The 10,497-nt window shown below is 38.9% G+C and overlaps 1 pseudogene; it reads left to right on the forward strand.

Moving 5' to 3' along the window:
- Positions 1-3,011: 3,011 nt before the first annotated feature.
- LOC129899939 (uncharacterized) lies at positions 3,012-7,514 on the forward strand (annotated as a pseudogene).
- Positions 7,515-10,497: the final 2,983 nt, after the last annotated feature.

The following is a 10,497-nucleotide window of genomic DNA, read 5'->3' on the forward strand; positions in this document are numbered from 1 at the left end:
ATCATTCATAACTTATATCTAAGACATGCCAAAAGAAAAGAAGAATAGTTCTACATATCTATTCCAAAAACACGCCAAAGGAAAGCTTCACATACCTTGTATGGACTTCTCTTAATGACGTCCACATCGTTGTCCTCGAAACCTATTTAACATGGAAGTAATGTAAGTATTAACAACCTTGGACTTTTCAGCAACTTAGACTACCCACGAGTATTCATAACATTCTTCCCTCCGCTCGCCTTCTCGGCTAGTTCCTTAACTAGTTAGGATGTTAACGAAAATCGGGCAGCACCTCCCCTATAATGTGCCCTATCCGAATCCCCAACCATGTCCTTAGCACCTGCATCCAAACAACAATTCAACCACCAACCCATACATATACATATTACGACCAAAATTACACAATATAAACCCCCGACAATTAACTCGAAACTAAGATACCAAAACTAGAGTCTTTAATCTTTCTTTCGCGAATTCTTTAATTGCAAAGTGGAGGGACATGTTGCTGCAACCAGAAGCTCCCAAACCTAATTTAGATAAATTTTAGACCCTGCAACACGCCACAACACAACCAGCAGCAGCCCCTATGCGTACAACACCTTATTTCGACAACAACTTAACTATAGCGATTCCAAATTCGTTTATTCCGAACGCTGAACTTTTCAAACCTTTTCCCCAACTTACAGCAGCTACTAAGGTGTGTAATACACCCTAATTTAACCCCATAAACTTCAAATTAGAGGGGAAGAACTTACCTTTCCCGAAATTGACTAAAACTTGCCGAAATCGCGCCTCGGAATTTTATTTACGTGCTGAATCGTTGTGGCAGCTTGCTGTCTGATTTTTGCTGCACAAAATCCTAATTTTATACTACTAATACTTCCATATCATTGTATTATACGCTAATTAATTAATTTATGGAACGAAAACGGGACTTACCTATTTTGCTCCCAAAGCCGTCGCAATTTTCTCTCCTTAGCTTTAGGGTTTTTTTGTTCACGTTGCTGCTGGAAATTTTGATGAACAAGCTAAAGTTTGAGATACATATCACTTATATGGGTGGTCCCAAGGGGTGACACGTTTCAAGCCATGATTGGCCACCGTGTCATGCTGCCAATTAGGGGCTACCACGTGGCAGCGGGGTCCACCTCCCCCAAGCAGCTGCATCACCTACTTGACCCTAAGTAGGTGCATCACCTGCTTTCTTGAGGTGCTGCCACATGTCGCTCCTCCATTGGCTTCCACGCATCGTCTTTTTCCCTTCTTCACGGGTTCGTAATCTCGTCTTACTTTAAGAGCTCATGTAATCCGAACTACGTAAGCTTGGTATATCCTTAAGCAACTTAAGTGTATAAGACTCTTAACTTAGTTTCTTACGTAGGTAAATCGAGTCCTACGACTCATTTCTTAGCCTCCAACTCTTTCCGGATTCTTATGACTCTATCTCCAACCTCCCTTCTCGCGAGGTATCACAATCTTCTTTCCTTAGAGTTGTTTGATAGTGTCGTAGCTTATCCGGCTCACATGATAGTGTCTAAGGAACTCAAGAAGACGTTCCGAGCTCAAGAGTGCGGGGTGTAACAAAACCCTAGCTTCACTTCTCATTGATTTAAACCACATTAAACCGTAGTTTCGTTCATTGATGTTTTTTGTTTGATTTATTGACTAGTTTTATAAAAAATCCCCCCCTGTTTGTTTTCTCTCTTGGTGGGTATAACTTGATTACTAAACCAAATAATAAATGATTGATCGAAAGTATAAACCATATTCCTCGTGGGATCGACCCTAACCTTCGTTATGTTCTATATTTGATTAATGATAGCTTTATACTTCTTAAAAGAGGTGTAATTTGAGTATATCAAATTTTGGCGCCATTGCCAGGGAATTTGGCTTTTAGATTAAGATTCATTTTTATTATTTGATTTGTAGTCATTATTTTCTTATTTTATGTTATTTTTCTTTTTCTCTGTGCTGAAACTAGTTTTGATTCCTAGTGCATACCAAATATGAGAAGTCAAGGCATTCCCTTGATACCATTCAATCCCAAAATTGAAAGAGCATTACGTAGGATGGCGAACAACAATAATAACAATGAGGGACATGAACTTGGTGATGGCGCAGAACATCTTTGAGAGCAACATCACAATGCACCACAACATTCTCTGCAACATCAACCACAAAATGACCTTAACAATCCACAACTAGTAAGGCAACGTCCTCCACTTAGACAACGCCCTGAATTCGGCATATGGAACAACTATGGGGTCCATCTTGACACCGTCGGAACTACGGATGTTATTGTGTTTCCTCCATTGCCACCAAAAACTAAGTTTAGTATCACAAGCGGATTGATTCAAATGCTTTATAGTACAGGACTGTTTGTTGGATTTCCATCCGAAGATCCACACATTCATCTCTAGAATGTGGCGTATATTTTCCAAAGCAATGTTAGCGACCTAGGCTTAAATATAGATGTCATTGTACTATGTGTTTTTCCATTATCATTTACTGGCGAGGTTTCAATGTTATTGTCTGAACTTTTGTACAACTCTACCACAACTTGGGATGAATTACACATAGCATTCATGGAGAAGTATCTCCTATTATCTAAGAAGTTGAAGCTAACAGATAGAATCAATGATTTCCAACAGTTGCCCGGAGAGTAAATTTATGAAGAGTGGGAGAGATTTGTAAAGTATCTATGAAGCGTGCCAAATCATAGGATAGTAGATGAGTCATTTCTTGAGCTATTCTACCGAGCACTTGATGATAATAGAAAGGCTGTCGCTGACACCATCACTGGTGGAGCATTTTTGGCTAACACTTTTCTAGAGGCTGCAGAGTCACTTCATCGTGTTACAAAGGCCAACCGAGCTTAGAGAACTAGGGACACAAAAACCACAAAAAGCCTTTTTTCTGTTCACACAAATCAGAATCCCAACTTACAAACTAAAGAGATACTTCAAGAGCTCGCTAAATTAAAAACTGACATCAAACTGGTAGTCAAAAGCATGGGACAAAAGAAAATTAATGCAATCGACCATCAAGGTAGGGCACCAAGCTATGAAGATTATGGATATGATGAAGATGCTTATTATGTGAATGATCAAGTGGGGGGTTTCCTGACTAACGTCCAACTATCCAATCAGGATTCTTGTCACCAAGGTCAAAGAAATCAAGGTTGGAACTATAACCACTTTAATCGAGAGGGCCATTACAACTGCAATAACAACTACAATCATGACAGAAACTACAATCATGAGAACAATTACAACTGAAATAGATAGAATGATCGCAACCGCAGGCAAGACAGAGAAGGTGATTAGACAAAAAGAGATAACAATAATAGTGGTGCATACATCCCTCCCAAAAATCGAGATGGGGGATCCAAACTTACAAGAATTGAAGACATGATGGAAAAGATAGTATGACACAACAGAGGATAATCTTAAGGAGATACGCAATGATCTTTCTGAAATGAATCAAAAAATTGAGTCATATTCTACATCTATAAAGCTTATTGAACAATTGGGGCATATTTTATCATCTTTGAACCCACATCAAAAAAGAACTCTCCCAAGTAATACAATTCAAAATCCAAAGAATGACGAGCAATGCATGGTGGTGACCACTCAAAGTGGGACTCAAACAGTGGATCCATCTATGGCAGAACTTGAGGATGATGTGCATGACATGGATATTACTGAGGATGAAAAAGAAACCAAAATCTAGGAAGAAGAAGTAGGCGAAGAGCTAAGTATCAAACAGCCTGAAAAAGGAGATCTCAACCACAGTGAGAAAACAGGCAATGCAAAAGACACTGCTCCAACTCCAATTCCAACGCCAAGACCTCCTCTTCCTTTCCGCAAAGATTGAAGAAGAAAGCCGAAGATGGAAAGTTCCTTAAGTTTTTCTCCATGTTGAAACAACTTTTGGTGAATGTTCCTTTGATAGAGGCACTAGAACAAATGCTGGGATATGCCAAGTTTATGAAGGATCTTGTCACAAAGAAGAAAATGGTAAGTTTTGAACTGGCCGATAACTTGCATCATTGTAGCGCAATCATCACTCGCTCCCTTATGCAAAAGAAAGAAGACCCAGGTGCATTAATCATACCATGTGCCATTGGGGTATTCAACTCTACAAAAGCATTGTGCAACTTGAGTGCTAGCATTAACTTGATACCGCTCGCAATGTTCCAATAATTAGGCTTAGGAGCCCCTAAATTAAAGTCAATGCAACTATTGATGGTAGATCTTACTGTGAAAAAACTCATGGGCATTATTTATGATGTTCTCGTAAAGGTCGAATCATTCATATTCCATGCCAACTTTGTCATTCTTGATTGAGAGGTAGACTTTGAGGTTCCTATCATTCTGGTTAGACAATTCTTGGCAACCGAACGTGATTTGTTAGACATGGAAATTGGCCAAATAAAGTTTAGACTAAATAATGAAGAGGTGATCTTTGATGTATGTCGAGCAATGAAGCATCACAATGATCTACAAGTTATTTCCATGATTTATTTTGTTGACGATTTGCATCCAGAAATACCTATTGAAGAAAGGTTAGGTGTTGAAGCTCTACCTGTTGTCATCATGAACTTTGATAAAGATCACATTGGAGAGTATGATGTGATTTTTTGTGCACTAAATGGCCTTGAGACTTTCAATCATGTACCCAAGAGACTCGACTTAGACTTAAAGAATAGAGCAACTCTGCTAGCGAAACCATCCATCGAGGAACCTCCAACTTTGGAACTCAAAGCACTACCATCTCACTTGAAATATGCATTCTTGAGACCCAACAACACGCTGCCAGTCATAATAGTTGTCAATCTTCACCAAAAAAAAGTAGAAGCTCTTACATCTATCTTAAGGCATTTCAAAAGAGCAATAGGATGGTCCATAGCCGACATCATAGTTATTCCACCGGGCATATATACTCATAAAATCCAACTCATGCCAAATTTTAGACCAAGAATTGAACACCAACGATGTCTCAACCCACCTATGCAAGAGGTAGTCAAAAAGAAGATCATCAAGTGGTTAGATGTTGGAGTTATTTATCCAATCGCAAATAGTAATTGGGTAAGTCCTGTTCAATATGTACCAAAAAAGGGTTGTATTACTGTGGTGCCAAACGCAAAGAATGAACTCATTCCAATGAAGCCTATCACCAGTTGGAGAGTGTGTATAGATTATCGCAAGCTCAACTCATGGACTAAAAAAGATCACTTATCAATTTCTTTTATAGATCAAATGCTCGACCGTCTCACTGGAAAGGTTGGTACTATTTTTTTAATGGATATTCGGGCTACAATCAGATCTCTATAGTACCCTAAGACCAAGATAAGACCACTTTCACATGCCCATATAGGACGTTTGTCTTCAAAAGGATGCCATTCAAATTATGTAATGCACCAATGACCTTTCAATGTTATATGATGTCTATCTTTTTGGACAAGGTGGAAGATACAATTGAGGTTTTCATGGATGATTTTTTAGTGGTTGGTGACTCATTTGATGATTGTTTGGCTCATCTCCAGGATGTACTAAAAAGGTGTGAAGGGTGCAACCTTGTGCTCAATTGGGAGAAGTGTCACTTTATGGTAAAAGAAGGCATAGTGCTGGGTCACAAAATTTCAAACAAGGGCATTGAGGTAGATCGAGCAAACATTGAGGAATCGCAAAGTTACCTCCTATCTCCATTAAAGGTATTCGAAGATTTTTGGGACACGCTTGATTCTATCGCCGCTTCATCAAAGACTTCTCCAAAATAGCTCATCCTTTATGCAAACTACTAGAGAAGGAGATAAAGTTTTTTTTTGATGAAGCCTATCTAAAAGAGTTTGGAGAGTTAAAGAAAAGGTTAGAATCAGCTCCTATCATCATTGCACCAGTTTGGGAGCAGCCCTTGGAGGTCATGTGTGATGCAAGTGGAGTAGCACTTGGCATAGTATTGGGACAAAGGCGCGAGAAGATTCTACATCTAATATACTATGCTATCAAAGCCCTTAATGTTGTTCAAAGAAATTATACTATGACCGAACAAGAGTTGCTTACCATTGTTTTCGCTTTTGAAAAGTTTAGATCTTACTGACTGGGCACCAAAGTCATTGTACACACAGACCATACAACATTGAGATAACTCATAGGCAAGAAGGATGCCAAGTCGAGGCTTATTCGTTGGATATTGTTGTTATAAGAGTTTGACTTCAAAGTGAAAGACCGAAAAGGGACAGAAAACCAAGTTGTAGACCATCTCTCTAGACTTGAAGAAGAGGCTATGTTAAAGATGGAAGATGGAGTTGAGATAGATGACACCTTTCCAAATGAACAAGTGTTAGCAGCATCACATGACTTAATTCCATAGTTTCTCGATGTTGGTAACTATTTGGTAAGTGATATAGTGCCATCCGATTTGAATGTTCACCAATGCCGCAAGTTCATATCCGATGTAAAGAATTTCTTTTGGGAAGAACCATACTTATTTCGTGTTTGTGCGATGGGATTATTCATTGCTGTGTACCTAAAGTCAAGATGATAGTGGTATCTGGATAGCCTATAAGATTCTACAATGTGGGTACTACTGGCCAACAATTCATCAAGACGCTCATGATTTTGCCAAGTCTTGTGATCGTTGTCAAAGGGAATGAGGAATTTCAAGGAAATATGAGCTCCCACTCACTCCTATTCCAGTCATTAAATTTTTTGACGTATGGGGAATTGACTTCATGGGGCTTTTTGTGAGTTCGAGTGGAATGAAATACATTCTCGTTGCAGTTGATTACGTGTCTAAATGGGTAGAAGCTATTGCACTTCCGAATAATGCAGCAAGAAGTGTCACCTCCTTCCTCAAGAGAAATATATTCTCAAGATTTGGCATACCAAGGGCAATAATCAATGATGGAGGTTCCCACTTTTGTAATTAATTGTTCAAAGAGTTACTTGAAAAGTATGGGGTTCGATATAGTGTAGCAACTCCCTATCATCCACTAACTAGTGGACAAGTTGAAGTCTCAAATCGTGAAATCAAACAAATACTTTCAAAGACGGTGAGTGCAAATAGAAAGGATTGGTCAAGGAAGCTTGATGCAGCTCTATGGGATTACCGCACTGCATTCAAGACTCCCATAGGTATATCACCTTATCAACTCATCTTTGGGAAATCTTGGCATCTGCCCGTAGAGTTGAAACACAAAACTATGTGGGCATTAAAGAAATTGAACATGGATTGGGACTCCAAATCAAAGCAAAGGATGAATCAAATAAATGAGCATGACAAGTTTTACCTAAATGCTTATGAGAGAGCATCCTTGTACAAAGAGCAAATGAAAAAATACCACGACCAAAATATTAATAAGTGAACATTTGCTCCCGGGGATTGTCCTTCTTTTCAACTCAAGAATGCATTTATTTCCTGGCAAACTCAAGTCTAAACGGTTAGGACCACTTAGATTGAGTCAATTTTTTCCACATGGTGTGGTCGAGCTAGCAAAGAAGGATGTATGAAGTTCAAAGTTAATGGTCAATGAATCAAAGCATATATGGGAACAGAGGTTGAAATCAAAACCATGGAAACATGAAACTTAGTGAAGTCTGAGTAACTAATCATATCTACGTCGTTCCACGACGTTAAATCAAGTGCTATTTCAGAGGCAACCCAATTTACCTTGTTATTCATTTAGTCTATTTTATTTTTATCTTTTTTCTATTTTTACTTGTTAGTTTTTAGGATAATCTAGAATTTGTTTGGATCCGCATAAAATTAGAGTCACAAAAAGCATAAAAGAAATAGGCCAAAGATTGAGTACATGCCCAAGCCAAAAAGATAATATTGGAAATTGAAAAAGACTCAGAGAGAGATACGAGTCATTTTTATGGATTGTAGAAAATTCTACGACTCCTAAACCTGACCCGTCAAACTCTAGATTCAAAATATGACGTAGTTTTAAGTCTACGAATGCACTCTACGACTCGTAGAAACTTCTACGACTCGTAGCCAATATTTGTAAGACTCCAGGTATGTTTTCTTGCATTCATCTAACTAATAGCACTAATTACGAAGCGTGTTATGACCCGTAATAATTATTACGAGTTATAACTAGCCATGTATAGGTACGAAAATAATAAAACACCCGACCCGACCGGTGTTAATTAAATAAAAACAACCAAGTTCAAACATCACCTCCACCTTCACTCACACCAAACGACCCTATTCTTCCACTTCCCACACCAAACTCTCCAATTTCCACCTTCATCAAACACCAATTCAAAGTAATATCATTCTCCATTAGAACCTAACAAAGTCTCACTCCCAAACATCCAAAATCAAAGTCCCAGTCCAACTAGGTTTCATTCCTCATTTATGGTAAGTTCATCTCCCCACACTATTATATTCTTGCTTAAAGTTGTACTTCATTCCATAGGTATTGAGGAATTCAAAGAACCATTTAGTACGAACCTAGGGTTTACCAGATTGTTGAACTTTACTTGTGAACTGATTTAAGAATTTGGGACCCTGGTCTTTGATGAAATTGTTGTTTAAATCCAATATTTTGCATAAAAGAAAGAAAGTGTACTTGTTGTTGAAATCCAATTGTAAGGGGATCACTAAATTTGTAGTTTGTTTTGTTGAACGAGGGTTTCCTACGAGTCGTACAGCATTCTACGAGTCGTAGTTACCCCTCGTAATAGGAGATCTTCAAATCAGTAGTTAATACCTTCATAATAAAATTACACTTGCACTTAACTTGTTGAACTGATTTGTAAAGTGGGGTATTGGGTATTTGATGAAGTTGTGACTTATTAACAATGGGTTAAATAGATGGGAGTCATTAAGCCTATTTTGTTATGTTTTACTTGTGATGAACACTGATGTTGAAGTTTTGTTCAATCGAGGGTTTTCTACGGTTCGTAGAACAATCTACAACACGTAGTTACCCCTCGTAAATGAGGACTTCAAGAATCAGTGCTTCAATATTCTCACCATCAAGTTTTACAAGTCTAATTACTGGTCATAGAATCTTCTATGGATCGTGCATTGGACTCGTCAAAATAAAATGATAGAATTCCAATAGCATAGCACTGAGTCTACGACTGAACCTTAAGATCCGTAGAAACTTCTATAGGTCATAAGTTCCCCTGTTAAACAAACTTCAGACTCAAAACCTGCAGGTCTGATTCTACGAGTGAACTTTACAATCCGTAGAAACTTCTATGGATCGTAACGTCCCCTCATAGACAAATTACTGAGGCTAAAAACTTACATGTCTGATTCTACGAGTTATGTTTACGGGACGTTGACTCTTCTACGACCCGTAGATTCTCCCTCATAGAACCAAACACTGTTACTTCCCAGTTATATTTTTTCTTCTTCCTTTCTTGCTTTACTTGTTTTTCTTACTATGTTTATGTCCTAACTCTTCCTTCACAGGTACGATGCCTCCCAAACAAACACCAAAAAAAGGTGGTGGAAAAAAAGGACTTCACGAAAACAAATTGCAGAGATTTTAAAAAAACAAATATAGGATAAACCAACGGACGTTGATAATATGGGGTCTGAGCAGGAACACTCAAATGAATCCGAGATGCCGCTTGTTCGACGTCCCAAATCCAAGCACTCTCAACAAGTCATCTCATCACTGGAACAAAGTGGAGACTTATCCCCTCCCCACACATCTGCAGCACCCACACTCTCCCACTCTTAAGAGGGAGATTCAGTAGAGGGGGAGGAAAGTAACGTCAACTCTGTACCACCATCCGTTTTAGGATCCTAATCCTCCGTGGGGAAGTCAATGCCTGAGTGGCCCTCCATACCAATCTACATAGGAGGTCAACCAAAGTAGTGGTGTATTCTAGGGCTTCTATATTTCTACAAAAATGAGCAATAGAAGAACGATCGCAATAATTTTTGGAGGCCCGTTACTGAGGAATGACGTGTGATCATAACCGGGTTGGAGGCAGTCTTGGAGATTCAGGATATGTTTCGTCATCATCTAATTGAGTGGATGGTTGAGCACCCCAGGAGTTACAGCAATAACATGGTCCTCGAGTTCTATGCTTCGTACGCGGCTACGATCAAACAATTAGCTTCTTCCAAAGCAAAAGAGCTAGAGAAGCCCGTACTTTTGACTATGCTGGTTTAGGAGATCTTGGTTAGTCTATGTGAGGAGATTGTACGACGTATTATTACAGCCCCAACCTTCCACTGGCACCCTCAATAGTGGAGTTTGATCAAAAACTAAAGATGGTTCGTGATAAAAATTTAATAGGGATATGATGCAATGTAGCGAGCTACTTAGATGGGTAGCGGGTCACATAGCAAAGAATGGCATAGCATCAGATTGGGTATCAAACCCAACCCCGATAAAGAAGGCTTCGCTAAACTTCGCGGCCAAGTTTTGGTAGGCCATTGTCCGACACCATCTCTACCTGACAAATGCAGACAACAATTTGACTCTAGATCGAGATGTGATATTGGCGAGCTTGATGG

The sequence above is a fragment of the Solanum dulcamara genome, chromosome 8, assembly GCF_947179165.1.
Source record: "Solanum dulcamara chromosome 8, daSolDulc1.2, whole genome shotgun sequence".
Classification (NCBI taxonomy): Eukaryota; Viridiplantae; Streptophyta; class Magnoliopsida; order Solanales; family Solanaceae; genus Solanum; species Solanum dulcamara.